This window comes from Anser cygnoides, chromosome 23 (genome assembly GCF_040182565.1).
Source record: "Anser cygnoides isolate HZ-2024a breed goose chromosome 23, Taihu_goose_T2T_genome, whole genome shotgun sequence".
Lineage (NCBI taxonomy): Eukaryota > Metazoa > Chordata > Aves > Anseriformes > Anatidae > Anser > Anser cygnoides.
In genome coordinates, this window is record NC_089895.1 from 971,006 (window position 1) to 985,933 (window position 14,928).

At 61.4% G+C, this 14,928-nt stretch overlaps 1 protein-coding gene and 1 long non-coding RNA gene across 3 annotated transcripts in view; one reads left to right on the top strand and one right to left on the bottom strand.

Moving 5' to 3' along the window:
• The window catches only part of FBXO42 (F-box protein 42), a 50,995-nt gene extending 40,102 nt beyond the window's left edge, over window positions 1–10,893 (bottom strand). The window contains exon 1 of one of the 2 annotated variants that reach the window (XM_066982123.1): window positions 10,736–10,893. The gene's annotated coding sequence lies outside the window, so the exon portion shown is untranslated. The other variant, XM_066982124.1, reaches the window with a different exon arrangement.
• Window positions 10,894–12,634: 1,741 nt separating this feature from the next.
• Window positions 12,635–13,665, top strand: LOC106040171 (uncharacterized). The gene is made up of 4 exons (XR_007158458.2): window positions 12,635–12,761; window positions 12,934–13,074; window positions 13,244–13,372; window positions 13,552–13,665. It is a non-coding gene; the product is annotated as an uncharacterized lncRNA (long non-coding RNA).
• Window positions 13,666–14,928: the final 1,263 nt, after the last annotated feature.

Here is a 14,928-nt window from a genome sequence, read left to right on the forward strand (position 1 = left end):
AGGAGCCACAGGACACCGGTTAATCACAGGCGCACGGGACCATCTACGCGAGCTCGGAGAAGGTGCAAGCTAAGGATGCCATCACGTGCAAGGAGCTGGGGGTGCAGGACAGCACCTCCGAGGCCGCTTCGAGAAAGGCAGGGGCAGCGGGAAGAGCTCGTGGGGCTCCATCGGGTCCTGCAGGTGCTCGCGTGCAGCTCTGGGGCTGGAGAAGTCGCGCTGAGCTCTGCCTGCCCCTCCGCCCTCAGGGAGGACAAGGCCTAACGGTGGTGCCTGGCTGTGGAAGGCTTCGTTAGGAAACAGACCTGGATCAAATCCCTTTTCCAGAAGCCTCCTGCAGAGATGGCTTTTATCCCTCCTGGGATAACAAGTGTGCCAGCATCGATGCCAATGGTCGTACGGGGCTGAGCTAACAGAAAGCAGCACCCTGCTCCCGCAGGCAGGGTGCAGATTGAAATCAGTCCCTAAGTTTGCTTCCCAAGACAGCTTCCTGCTGCGCACATCTCTCCCAGACATCTTACTTGTAACGCTCATTAAACACACACACGCAGTCCTGAAGCTCTCGCTGGAAAATTGCAGGAAGCGGGCTGAACAGGGAGCTGGCAGGGCAGCGGTACGGCAGCCTGTGCTCAGGAGAGCGAGGAAATTCCTCTGCGTTCCCCCAGAAGAAATACAAGTGACCACAGACCATCCAGGACTTAATTACAGCTTGCCTTACCAGACCACTTTATAATATTATGAATACACAAATGCATCTGCTGTGCTAGATCCTCGTTCCTCAAGTGCCCGCGCAACAAATAACTGCCCTCCAAGCTTTCACACCCACACCGTGTTATTTTTCTCAAGGAAAAGATCATCAATAAGCTCAGCTCCCAAGAGGCAGCTGGCTCCAAAACAACCCTTCAAGCTTGATGCGCCACGGCCGTGGACCTTGCTCACGTGGCAGGGGAACAGGGGGCTGGGAATAACGACCCCCGGAGGGCGAGACCTGCTTTGCACACCGCTGGGCAGAAGCCCTGTGCTCCAACCCTGCCCAGCGTCCCAAACGAAAAGGCTACAGCACCCCAGGCAGGCAGGAGCCAGCTCCTCCGGCCATCAGTCAGCAGGTCTGCAGGAGGAAATCCCAGGGCAGCGTTCCTATCAGCCAGCCGCAGAGCAGCGCGGGGCGTTTCTGCGCTCCCCTCGCGGCTCGCTTCCCGTCCTGCACCCGGTGTTCAGACCGGGCGCGATCTGTTGGCGCTGCAGCTGGTATACGGGCTACAGTTCCTGTCCGAGCAACCCCGGCACTCGGAGAGCTGCGGTGAAGGGATTTACACAGCTGCGGCTCATCAAGGCGCGTGTGCAATGCGATCGACTTGCCAAGACAGATCCTGCAGCCCCGTTCTGCTCGGGCCGATCACCGCGACGGCTAACACGAGCGCCCCGAAGCATCGTCTTGTTTCGTTCCTTACAGCCCCCAGGCCAGGGGAAGAGCCTCTATATCCCAGCAGCAGCAATGTTTTAGAGTGTTTGACAGTTAGCCTAAAGCCTTACCAACGAAGAATCGCGACTGCTTTAAAATACCACCTACAGGGACGCTAGAAGGACAATGGGAGCAGAGCTCTGCCAGCGCTGATCGCGTTTGCCTGGCTGATCCTAAAAGCTGCTGCTCTGCCAGTTGGCAAAACATTTTATAACTCTTTTCCTCCTCTCTGAGCCCTTCAATATTCCTTCCCTCCCTTCCTGAATATATTTAAGAACCTGCTATTTATTCTGCTAAAGTAATTAGCCGCTGCAGCGGAACAAACAGATGAGGAACATAAAATGCAGACCAAAAACCTGCCAGGCGTCAGCACCTCTCGGAGGCTGGTCGCGGCGTGGGGACCCTGCTCGCGCAAACCCCCCCCGGCACAGGAAAGTTTCCCTACCTGCAGGCACCTTTCCGGGTCCCAAGGACCCCAGCTCACAGGCATGGGTGGCATCGGTGGTTCCCATCCCGAGCTACCTCCTCTTCCCTGCAGAACTGGCTCAGCTGTCGAAGAAGCGCCTGAACCCGCAGAGTTTTTGACTTTTTTTTTTCCCCTCTTCTATGAAGTCAACAGATTTTAGGAAAAAAAATCCTCTAAGGGAAAGTTCTTGAATGAAAACAAGCAGCCGTGCAATCGTACTGAGTCACAGCACATTACTCATAAGGGAATGCTCATTTTCACATGCCACAAAAAGCTCGCTATCCAAACACAATCGTGGAAGCTGTGCTCTCACCTGGGAAAAAAATAAAGGTGTGTTAAAGGACCCAGCCCTGGCTGGTGGCTGCTCCGGCTGGAAGGAGAAGGGGACTCTGCGGAACGTTTAATTGCTCCTGGCAATCTGGAGTCACAGAGCTAATTTAGGGGTGGGAGACAGCAGCTGCCTCCAACCTGCTCCAGACTCTTCCTCATACTTTGCAACTGCTTCTCCTGCCTGGCAGCGGCCCTGCCGCGCGCAGGGCAGCGCTTCGGGAGGCAGCAAAGCCACTTGGGCTTCTTCGCTTAGCCAGGTCAAAAAAAAAGGCTCCGAGGGTCCTGGAGCAGCCGTGCCACCAAGGCCTGGGTGGCAGCTTCCCCCCAGCTTGCCTTCCGCTGCCCTCGCTCACCAGCCCTCTCCCAGCTGAAAACTGCAGCGGTCAGACCGAGCACGCGGCGCTCTCCCACGGCAGCAGCGCAGGGAGCGAAGCGAAGGGTGTGCACGCAAGCAAGGAAGACTAAGAAGGAGCGGAAACTTTTCCAGCGCTGCTTCGGCTGATAAACGGTATCAGCACAGTTAATTGCTTGTGATTTGGGGCAGGGATACGGTTTTGTCCCGTGAGCAGAAGCACATTTCCTGGGAAACCCTGCTAAACGCACGTTAATAGCGCGGCGCTTCAGGCCCTCGGACACTTGCAGCAGTTAGAGCCAGCTCACTTGAAAAACAATTGCCAGACACGTTCAGCAAAGGGGAAAAACAAAACAAAACAAAACAAATTTTAGTCAAAAAAAAGCCTCTGGGAAGCAAAACGATGAGCAATATCCTGCCTGTGCTGCTGCGCGGGCACCGGCCCTGAAATGGCTGCTGGCAGGATGAATGAACGGGACCGCGAGGACACCTGCACCCAGCCTTCCTTTCCGTCCCCCAGAACAGGCAATTGCAAGTTCTTTGAAGCACAGCCTTTCCCTTTAGCTGCTTTTCAACAGGAAATTGTCTTTTCCTCCATATAAGACCTAGCTCCAACCCTGAAAATCAAGGGTTCCTAAATTCCACCCGCAGGTTTCCAAACTCAGACCTCCCGCTGCACGCCTCGCCTGCTAGGCCAGGTTTTCCTGCAGAATTAAAGCACTGACGATGATAAAAGATGAGGTTCGTTCTGGGTTTTAGCCCGGGCAGCCCGTGCGTCGCACGCTTCTCACTTAGCGTATGGCTCCCGAGAACAAAAGGAAGCTGCAGGGTTTAACAGCACCGCCCTGCAAGGGTTCGTAGGAAAACGGTCCTTAGAATCTGCTGAAGGAACAAACAGGAGGAAACCAGAAGCATCAGAACTGGCCTAAGAGCTTAATAAAATATTAACAAACCAAGAACCAGAGCAGGCAGTGCGAGCACCGAGACCAGCTGCCACTGCAGAAAGCCGCTAAGTAAGTGATCGTGAGCACCCCGTCCTAAAAACCAGACGCATCCATGACGAAGGGGATTTGAAGGCTTTCTTCTGCGGCTGTTAGTGCCCTGAGAACGGCTCCGGGTGTGCAAAACCCGCCGAGACCTCCGCAAGGGGACAGAGCTGGCGTGAGAAGCACCGAGAGCACAGAAGCTGCCTGGTCACGTACCTACCGGGTACCGCTCGAGCTCACCCGCGGGCTGCTGGCCGACGGACCCCAAATCTAAGTACGTCGACCGCTAAACGTGTTCACCCTGAGGTTACAGAGGTGACCCAGCCACCTACAGACGTGGGTTTCCGTCCGCTCCCCCACGTCCAACGCCGCCCCAGCCGAAGAGCAGTGGGCCTGGGCGCAGGCTGGGGCTCCGCACGCCGACGGGGCCGCTCCAGGAGGCTGAACCCAGACGTGGCCAGCTTGGAAACCTGCTCGGCGGGGCCGCAGCGCTCGGGCGGACGGGCTGCGTGTGCTCCTGCATCCATCCGCCCGACCCGAACCACCCCACGTCCCGGGGGCTTGGGAAGCAGCGGCATTTTGCGCTCACGCACCCCCTCTACTGGATCCCTGCAAGCCCTTCATTAAATTTATTCTCACCTGAAATTTTTCTAGCACAAAGGAAAAAAAAAAAAAAGAACACAATGAAATTCAAAACGAAGGCAAATCCGCACGCGAGCCAGAAAAGAACGATCCCAAAGCCAGCCTTAAATTAATTCCTTAAATTATTTGTCCTTAATAATAATTAATACAAATTAATAATATTTTGTCCTTAATAATTAATAAAATGTAATAATATTTTGTCCTTAATTATTTGGGGGACAGCCTGTACGGATGACACAGCACTCCCTCCCTCTCACTGGCATCTCTCAGCCCTACCAAAGCCACGAGGACTGGCCAACGCCTGTATCGATTTCAGGCAAATTTACAGCCGAGTCATCGGGGAAAAGGCACCTAAAAACCGGCCAAGTTTTGAACGTATGAGAAGTCAGTCTGAAAGCACAACCTGGGGGCATCGCTCCTGTACTTACACTCCCGGGCACCCCAAAGCCTGCTTGTGTCCGAGAAACCCTGCTCAGGCAAAACCGTGCCATGTAAAACGCGTCGTAGGGGGGCTGCTCCCGCAGCGACGAGCTGAGCGCAGCTGCCCAGCGGCGCCGGGTGAATCCGCTCCCGGTTTCCTGACAGCCTCCGTCAGCCGCTTGCTCCCCGCGGTCGGGATTTTGTTGTTTTCCTACATAAAACCTTTCCTTAGCCCCACCTAACTGATGCACCCGAGCAGCTGTTCCCAGCACAGCTCCCACTGAAGCGCTGCCTGCTCCACACAACGCCCTCCAGCAGCGGCCCGCGCCTCGGGGGGCTCCAGTGATCGGGGCGAGCACCCCGCGACGGCCAGGCCGAGCTCTGGCAGGGCGACCCGTCGCGCTCGTCGCCCGCCCTCCGGTTCCCCCCGGCGGCCCCCGGTGCACGCGGGGCAGGAGGAAGGGCTTCGAGCAAAGCCCTCCTGCAGCCCACCCGCACAAAGCACGCCTGGCCGAGAAACGAAGCGACGGGCAGCCCTGAGACGGCTCGTCCGAGCTGGGGACGAGCCCGGTGGTACTGCCTCTCACGCCAAAAAAAGGATGCGCTGGAAAAGCCACACGTTAGCGTAGGCTCGGCGGCCAAGGTTTGACTTCCATCGGTGCCCGCAGCTCTCAGACGCACTGCTGGCCGCACGGGAGCTCGCTGATGCCGTGGTTTTGTCAGCACGCCGGGTACCGGGGCACCTAGCGCCTCCCGGGCACAGATGCCGTCAGGAGATGCTCGCCACCTCGAGGAGCCTCTCCCGCGGTGCTGCCTGCTGAACCTCAGCGCATTCCTTCACCCGCCGCAAACGATCTCATTCGGTTCCTAACGCAGAGCCCGTGGGGAAAGCTGCCGACCACGGAGACAGGCACCCAGCGAGCTCTCCGCTTCGCCCTTAAACAGACCTGGCTCCGCGCTGCCCGTGAACCAGCGACTGCGACACCACAGGGAGCACCTGCTTCCCCTCGCTGCTGGAGAACAGGACTTCACACAGAGAGAGATGACCAAAAACCCGCTGGGGTTGCCGGCCCCGACCCGTGCTGAAGGAGCTCCGCTGGGCGCGCAGAAGGCACCAAGAGCTGCTCTTGTTTGTGACCGCGAGCTGGAGGCGGGCACAAAGGTGCGCTGGTCAAAGCGTAAAAGGGTGACGGGAACAGCGAGATGCCGGAGAAGCCAGCACGCAGCTCAAGGGCTCGTCTTGACGCTCATAAGGAGGGCTCTTGTGCATAAACCCACAACGTGCCTGCGTCCATCACCGGTGGGGTTTAAGCACAGGATGCTAACTGGGAGGGCAAACAGCCAGCACACCGCGCTCCGCCAACACCCAGCCCCGCGCCCCCCTCGCAGCATCGCGGGCGGAGAAAGGTGCGGTGCCGACGGGGCCCTGAGCACGAGGTGCTGGTGCCAGCGAAGGGCACAGCCAGCACCGCGCCGAGAGGCGACGGCGGAAGGGGACTGAAGGCAGGGCAGCTCCAGGGCCCGTGGAACCGTCCCGAGCCTGTGAGCTGGCACTGGGCAGCGCCTCCGTCGCTCACCGTCACCGCGATCCGTCAGCGGCGGGCAGGAGCCGAGCTTCCCCCACAAAACCGCCTCTTGTAGGGAGTGGGGGGGCTCACAGCAAACAGCGGCGGCGTTTAAAGCCAGAGGGTTCCCTGAAGTGCTGCGGGAGGAAAAGCCGACGGCGAGGGAAGGACAAACGCAAGCGCGGGGAGCAGCCGGCGGGGTGGCGACTGCGGCCCCATCAGGCCGGGCTGACAACGGGGCAGGAGGGCCCGCTCCGCATCCCCTCGCCACCGCGGCTTCCAGCAGGTCCATAAAGCACGAAGAGCCAGGGGCACGGCCCCGGGGCACGTCCGAGCCCAGCTCGGGGCAGCGAGCAGCCCGGCAGCACCGCCGAACGCACGCGGCGAGCAACTGAGCCACCTGCAGGAAGGCGCAGCCCCGCGACGCCGGCAGTGGGCTCCCCGAGGGCCGGTTTCCTCACGGACCTCCAGAAGACCCGGCCGGCAAGGTCGGTGAGCGTTTGCTGCCGTTTCCACGCTTCTTTGAGAACCCGCCGTCCTTTTTGGTAGGAACTTATTTTGAGAAATCGAGCGGGCAGCGCACCACGAAGCGAACCCGCTGCTAGTTAGAGTTGCACCACCCCCGGCAGGGGTTATCTGGCCATCCTGTGCGATGATCCTCTTCGCAAACGCAGCTTGCTTGCCGAGGCTGAGAAACACTGGGTGTTAAACGCTAAGGAAAACAAGGAAAGAAAGCAGAAATCTAACCCGCATCATGGCGGCAGCAACCCCGGACTCGGGGACGTTGCGCCAAGCTCGCAGCGCGCCCGGCGGGCGGAGGGGCGACGGCTGCTCCCACAGCTCGGCCCCGGGAGGCTCTGGAGTCCCCCCTCGCCCAGCTGCGGCGGGGAAAAAACAGGCGTCCCGAACACAAACGCAGGAAGGGAGCGCATTCAGCGGGACGGATTGAAGGTGGCTGCCCGACGGCCACACGAGGAACGGAACGAAAATAATTTTAGCTCCTTCTGCTCAGCCACAGAATGGCCGTGACAACAATGGCACAGACGGAGCCGCGGCTGCTCGGCGCTCTGCTTCGGGCGGGTTCGGCAAGCACCGCGGCGCGCCGCCGCAGGGATCTGATGCCCCACGGTCTGCAGGCATCAAAGAACCACGGCGATACCGCCCTCGCCTCGTGTTTAACAGCACCACGAGGAGCAACCGGAACGAGACCGATACGACACCAGGGGAAGGGGGAAACGGCTTCTCCGCAGACGTTCGGCTTTTGCAGAGCTGCTCCTTCCACGTGGGTCCAACACGCGGCCCCGGAGCTCGCTGCGAGCGACCACCCCTCGGGAGCCAGCGCAGGAGCACCAGCGCCTCGGGGCCTCGCCGGGGCAGACCTGCCCTGCACACCCTGCCCAGGCCGCGGCGTCCTCCCCGTAAGGCAGCCACGACCCCTCGCTTTCGCAGCCCCGGGGCACGACCAGCCCAGCAGCACCACCCCTCCTGGCGCCCCCCTTCGGGACCCACTCACCCAGAAGTGCCTTTTCCTCCAACACCGCTCTCTGCGCGGCCCCGGGGCCATGCCCTCGCTCGCTCCTCGCGGCCCCGAACTGGGGCGAGGTCGGGGCGGGGGGAGAGCTGCCGCGGCACGGCAGCACCGAAGCAACGAGCCCCAAACAAATCAAGCAGCTCAATCAACGCACCTTAAACCCTCGAAATCCCAAACTACCGCGAACCCGGCACAGACCTAAATAAAATAGACGGGTGCTTCAAAATGGGTCTGAAGCACGTGAAGAGACTCGGCTCGTCAGAGGCACAAATCTCCGTTGCACGGACTGTGTTAAGCAGGGGCAAGATGAACATTTTCACTTTAATTCACAGATGTTTTTGTAGGTGTTTAGCTAGCAGAGAAATATTTTAAAAACTGCCACAGAAATGGGAAGTGAATGCAGTCGGCAGTGCAGTCCAGTGCGAACTAACCGAGGCTCCCAGAGAACATGTGCAGCTCTCAAAATAGCAAGCTCCCGGAGGCAAGAGCCGCGTTTTCTGCATCTTGCACAACCCCGAAGTTTCCAGCCGCAGTTTTCGACACAGATGTGTCACCCCGCTCCTCTTTAAGCCGAGACACAAGCAGGTTCGAAAGGGATTTTGACATGAATTCCTGCGCTACATCAGCAAGCTGCTAACGGCAGCGCAGCCCGGCCGGGCCGCGGATACCTCGGTGGATCTCGCAGGGATGCCACCAGCCATGCAGGGCCCCCACGCGTCCGAAACCACCCCGACAGGGGCTCTTCTCTGGAGCAACACCCACTAAGCCCACTATCGGAGCCACCGGAGGCCTCCTCCCAAAGGCTTTCCTTGGGATTTGGACCGAGGCGCAGCGCCCAGCGCTGGCTCCTGTCCCCAACGCCCCACGTGCACCCCTGCGGCTTTCCCCGCTCCGAGGGCTTTCGGCTTACCTGCGCTCCATCTTAAAAATCGGCGAGGGCAAAGCCTGGAGCAGTGTTGTACAATAAAGCCTGCCATGGCTAAATACACAGGGAAAATAACTTCCCTCAGACGCACAGCTCTGTTTACACAGAAAGTGGGAACCCTTCTCAAGCCGCGCTCAGTCACATCCTGTGGAAATGGCTTGAATTGGCAGGAGCAAAGCAGGCTGCGTTACTGCCCGCGGCTCTCCGAAGCCCCGAGAACATGCATTTAAAAATCAATCGCCTTCTGGGAAGGCCCGGGTACAGAGCATCCCCTTCTCTGCCCAAAGTGTGTCCTCCCGCTCCAGGAGCAGCCCTGGTGCCACTCCTCGCGCCGAGCACGGCGGTGACACCGGCTGCGTTTTCTGGGACCAAGGAAATGGCGCTCAAGCGCATCCCCACTGGTCCTTAAACTCCCCGGGTAAAAGACAACCCACCTTCAGCACCGGCAGCGAGTCCCAGACTTTGATATTAACCACAGGCACGCGGGTGAGGCTCATCCTCGGGCTTCTCCGATAGCCAGAGAGAAAACTCCATCCCAGGGCTTGCAGGCAGGGACACACTCCGTTTGCAAGCGACACGTGCTGCCGCTACGAGCCGGCGAGAATAAACCAGCGCAGGTCTGCGAAGCAGCGCAAGCACCGAGTTGTTGCGCTGTGCCTTTCGCACCCAAGGGCTTCGCAGACAATTTCACCCGCCGCCATGGAAAAAATGCTGCTTGGGTGGAGCCAGCCGGCAGACAAACCACCAGGTAGCACCGGAAGAAAAACACGCGCAGACACCTTCGCCACGCGAAGCCAACCGGCGGCTGCGATTCTGCTCCTGCTAGAAACGCGCACGCACAGGCACCGAAGCGGCGACAAAGGCACGGGGCCGACCCCGCGGCAGCTCCTGCAGCTCCTCCTGCACCACCGCCCAGCCTCGGCAGCAGCCCGACGCCCGTCCGGCCCGCGGTCAGGTCTCGCTCTCAGCCCTGTGCCGGGGCAAGGAGAGCGCGGCCAGCTGGGGGACTTGCCCCGTTAGACTCTGACCAAGGAGAGCTTCAATAATCAACGTGCTGTTTCCATCCCCGCACTCGATGGACACCTTTACTCACTCTCCCGAGCCCAGGGATGGCCGGCCCTGCCCAGCTCCTCTTCTCCACGGCAGCGAGGAGCCCTCGGCTGCGTTTCGGCTGCCTGGCGGCGCCCGGCTGTGTGCTCGGGCTGCCAGCAGCAACCCTGCTGCAAGGAGTCCTTTACGAGGCACAAAACCTCCAAGAAGATGGGGAAGAGGGGAAAACAACGGCAGGCTCCCTGCTGTAACTGCGGGCAAGGTTTAAGCACTGCGTTTGGAGGGCAGGTGCCGCTCCTCTCTCTTCCATCCTCAGCTCGCCGGGCGTGCTGCGGGCGCCCAGCTGTCCCAGTTTCCCCCTGCAAGGTGTCACTGCCACAGCTACAGCGAGGCGGGCTCCCAGCGCTGCCGTTTACTCCAGCGGGGAGAAAGGAGCTGCGCCAGGGCAGCCTGACAGGAACCCCCCAGGCAAGCCCGAGGGACACAGCCTGAGGGAGAGCCCCGCGTCCTCCCCCCCCCCCCCCCCCTTCTCCAACGCGAGCGTAAGGAAAAGGAAGGAGAAAGGGTGGCGTGAACACGAGAAACGGTGGCTAAGGAAATGGGGAAATAACGGCAAGCCCCTCTGCGCTTTTCGGGCCACGTCTGCCCTGCGGACCCGGCTCTGTGAGGCGGGGGGGGGGGGCGGCGCCTCGGACCTGAGGTGTTTTAGGGACCCCCCCCCCCCAACCAGCCCCGCTCCCGGCACCCCCCGCCGCCGTTCAGCCGCCGGTCCCCTCCCCTCCCGGTCCCCTCCCGGCCCCTCCCCGCCTCCTTTGTTCCCAACCCCCCCCCCCACGATCGCGCCCCGGGCACTCACGGCCGGCTCCGCTCCGCTCCCGGCGGCACCGGGGGGGCTCGGGGGGGGGGGGGGAGGCTCCGGGACCCCGGGACACGGCGGCGGGCTCCTGGGCGCCGCCGGGAGCCCCACGGGGACCCCGGGACCGGGCGGGGCGGGGCCGGGCCTCACCTGCGGCCTCAGGGCAGCCGGGGCCGGGCCCGCCGCGTCGCCCCGGTGACGGCTCCCGCCGCCGCCGCCGCCGCCATTTTCCCTCCCCGCCGCGGCAGCCGCCGCTCCGGCCGCGGCCGAGCGCGCACTGCGCGTGCGCCGCCCCCCCCCTCCTCCCGGCCCCGCCGTCACATGATTCGGGAGGGAGTGTGGGAGGGGGGAAGGGTCACGTGGGGCGCGCGCGCCATGATGGGGAGGTCGGAGCGCGGCCGTCCCTATAGGCGCGCGGGGCTCTGAGCGGCGCGGGGAGGCCGCCATGTTGGGGAGGTCGGGCTTGGTGGGAGGGGGGGGTGGCAGGGCGGCTCCCCGCCCGTCCGCCCTCCTGCAGGCCGGGGGCACCGCGGCCTCCCCCCTCAGGGGACGCCATCCCCTGCCTGCGGAACGGGTAGACGGCCGCGAGCTGGCCTCAGGCGTGGGCACCCATGCGGCGGGGTGACGCTGGTGGCGGGTCCCCCTCCTCCGGGTGGCAGCCCGCCACCGCCACGAGGCTGCGCGGTGCCCGGTTCGTGTGCCTGCCGGGTGAGCGGCCCTGCGAAGGGCTGCAGGCACCTGGGAGGGTACGGCACCGCAGTTACAGAGCCCCACGGCACCACAGTCCCACAACGCCACAGCCCTACAGCCCCACAGCCCCACGGCTTCACAGCCCTAGAGCACCAAAGCCCTACAGCCCCAGAGCTCTACAGCACTAAAGCCCCACAGCTCTACAGCACCACGGCCCTACAGCACCAAAGCCCCACAGACCTACAGCCCCACAGCCCTACAGCCCCACAGCCCTACAGCCCCACAGCCCTACAGCACCACAGCCCTACAGCACCAAAGCCCCATAGCCCTACAGCACCAAAGCCCCACAGCTCCACAGCCCCACAGCTCCACAGCCCCACAGCCCTACAGCACCAAAGCTCTCCAGCTCCACAGCCCCGCAGCTCCACAACACTGCAGCACCACAGCTCCACAGTCCCACAGCCCTACAGCACCACAGCCCCACAGCACCGCAGGGTGGCTGAGCCTGGAGGGTGCCTCTGAAGATCGCCCAGCCCAGCCCGCTGCCGAGCAGGATACGTGTGACCACAGACAAGAAACCCAGCCAGCACGGGTGCGAGATGACATTGCCAAAAGTCCCCTAGTGCCTGTGCGAGGCCTTGGCTCACGGCTGCTCTCAGTTCCCGTGGGGGTGGCTGGGAGGATGGCTGCTCTCTGGCCTGCGGTGCTCCCACGGCAGCCCAGGTTTTGTGAGGCTGAGCCCAACCAGGGCTCGAGAGCAGCTCTGCGAACATGGCAACTGGCAAAGTGCTGCAATCCTCGCTTGGGGTTGAAGTGCTGCACAACGTTCGTAAGAGAAAATTAGCTCAGACTTTTAACTGAGAGGCAGCAGTGCCTGAAGTGCCTCAGTCGCTCTCGGAAATGGTACTTCAGTTGTTTAAGATAGTGCTGCTCGTCACTGGATGAGGGATAATGAGCACTTTGGGGGCCAGAAACAGGCAGGGGGCTGAAGAGCTCCATGTGCTGGAGACGGGATTTCTTACCGTGAGGGCAAAGCCAGCAGGAAGGGGGCATGTTCGAGAACAACGCTGCTGGAGCTCCGAATGTGCTGCTTGCAGGGCAGCGCTAAGCCAACAATGCTGGGCACCGGCTGCTCGAGAGCACAGTTCCTGTTTCCTTCTGGAAAAAGCCAGAGGATGGGTAGGAACAGCCCGAGGTTGCACCCTTTCCTCCCGTCCTCGCACAGCCTCCGTGTCGCCTGCGTGGACCCTGGGCCTGTCCCCATCCTGTCCCCACCCAGCGGGGTGCAGACACCCACGAGCGCTGCTGCAGCGCCCAGCGCCCCGCGAACCCCAGCACGGCTCGTGTGTGGATGCACAGCATCCCACCCCTCACAAAACCGCCCGGAGGATGCCCCTGGTGGCTTTTGGGCTTGCCAGGGCAGAGGAAGGCCGGCGAGGGGCCCGAGGAGCTGCTGGCAGGAGCCGGGGCTCACCGCAGGGGTAGGGTGAGTATTTTTCTGCTTTTAGCTGGAGTTTTTAAGAAGCCGCTCGCCATCTGCTGGCAGGCTGCAGCTCGTGAATGGGGTGTCCTCCTGCCTGGAGTTCTGGGGAAGAGTTCCAGATTTGAGGTCGAAAGGAAAGTTTCTGTGACTCCCTGTCTGAACGTTTGTTTTTTAGGGTGCTGGAAGCGGCGTTCACTTCTGCAGCATGTGGATCTGCCCTCGGCAGACCCGCCCCCAGCTACCTTTGTGTCATTCAAGGCCCAGAGCAGTACGTCAGTGTGCCGAATAGCCCAGCTACAAGAGCTTAATTAACCAGGTTTTTCTTTTGGGAAACCCTAAAGGGTTTGAGCTGAAGTTATCCCACCTGCCACACGGGACATTTAAGAGTAGCAAGCACCCAGGACGTGGATGTAAAGCGATATAAATAAGTACGACAGGAAGATGCCACAGGCCCTCAGGTGAGTTTCTGTCCTCTCAACACACAGATTAACTCAGATGCACCTCTACGCCAGCCTCCCCAAAGCCGGACCCTGGCCAGAGCTGCGTGCACCCTGGCGTTGTTGGGATTTGGAGGCACGGTGGTGGGAGCAGCACCGTAACCCCGCGGGGCTGAGGTAACGGCAGGGGGTTCGGGGCTTTGCTGGAACCCCTGGCACCATGCAGGCTGCTGTGGGTGGGCTGGTTCCCCCACGGAGCCACCGGCGGGACTCGTGGCCTCGTGGTCCTTTGGGCGTAGGGCGAGTGCCGGGGGGCTCGCAGCGGGGGGATCACACCATGCTCGTGCCTCCCCCAGCCCCCTCCTTCCCTCCTGGCTTTGCGGAACAGATCTGCTAAACACCAGGTTGGTGCTTGGTCGGGGGGCGCAGCCGCGGGCTGTGGGGATGACATGCGTGCCGATGCAGTGACAGTCGCGTGGCAGTGGGTGCCCCCATCCCATCCCATCCCATCCCATCCCATCCCATCCCATCCCATCCCATCCCATCCCATCCCCATCCTAATCCTGATCCCAATCCCCAAGCCATCCCCATCCCAACCGCATCCCTTCACAATCCCATGCCAGATCCCAATCCCCAAGCCATCCCCATCCCAACCCCATCCCTTCACAATCCCAAGACAGATCCCAATCCCCATCTCAATCCCAACCCCAATTCCCATCCCATCCATCCCAATCCCAATCCCGATCACAACCCCCATCCCAACCCCATCCCATCCCAATCCCAGTCCCCATCCCATCCCAACCCCATCCCATCACAATCCCAATCCCAATACCCAACCCATCCCCATCCCAAGCCCATCCCTTCACAATCTCAAACCAGATCCCAATCTCCATCCCATCCCAATCCCGATCCCAGTCCCTATCCCATCCCAACCCCATCTCATCACAATCCCAGTCCCGATACCAATTCCAATCCCAATCCCAATCCTGATCCCAATCCCCATCCCCTCCCATCCCATCTCATTCCCATCCCATCCTGATCCCAATCCCCATCCCCATCCCACCCCATCCCTATCCCCATCCCGATCCCCATCCCATCCCCACCCCATCCCCTCCCAATCCCAATCCCAATCCCCACCCCATCCTCATCCCCTCCCATCCCATCCCCATCCCGATCCCAATCCCCACCCTGATCCCAATCCCCATCCCATCCCCATCCCTTCACAAGCCCAAGACAGATCCCGATCTCAGTCACCATCCCATCCCCATCCCGATCCCAATCCTGATCCCCATCCCAATCCCCATCCCCTCCCATCCCATCTCATTCCCATCCCATCCTGATCCCAATCCCCATCCCGATCCCAATCCCCATCCCACCCCATCCTGATCCCAATCCCCATCCCACCCCATCCCTATCCCCATCCCGATCCCCATCCCATCCCCACCCCCACCCCATCCTCATCCCCTCCCATCCCATCCCCATCCCGATCCCAATCCCCATCCTGATCCCAATCCCCATCCCATCCCCATCCCTTCACAAGCCCAAGACAGATCCCGATCTCAGTCCCCATCCCGATCCCCATCCCATCCCCACCCCAATCCCAATCCCAACCCCATCCCTATCCCCCCCGCTCCTCCCGCCCGCCAGGGGGCGCCCTCTCCCCTCCCCCGCACGTGGCCGCCCGTCCCCTCCCACCGCGCACGCGCCGCTCCCCCCCCCGCCCTCTCCCCAGC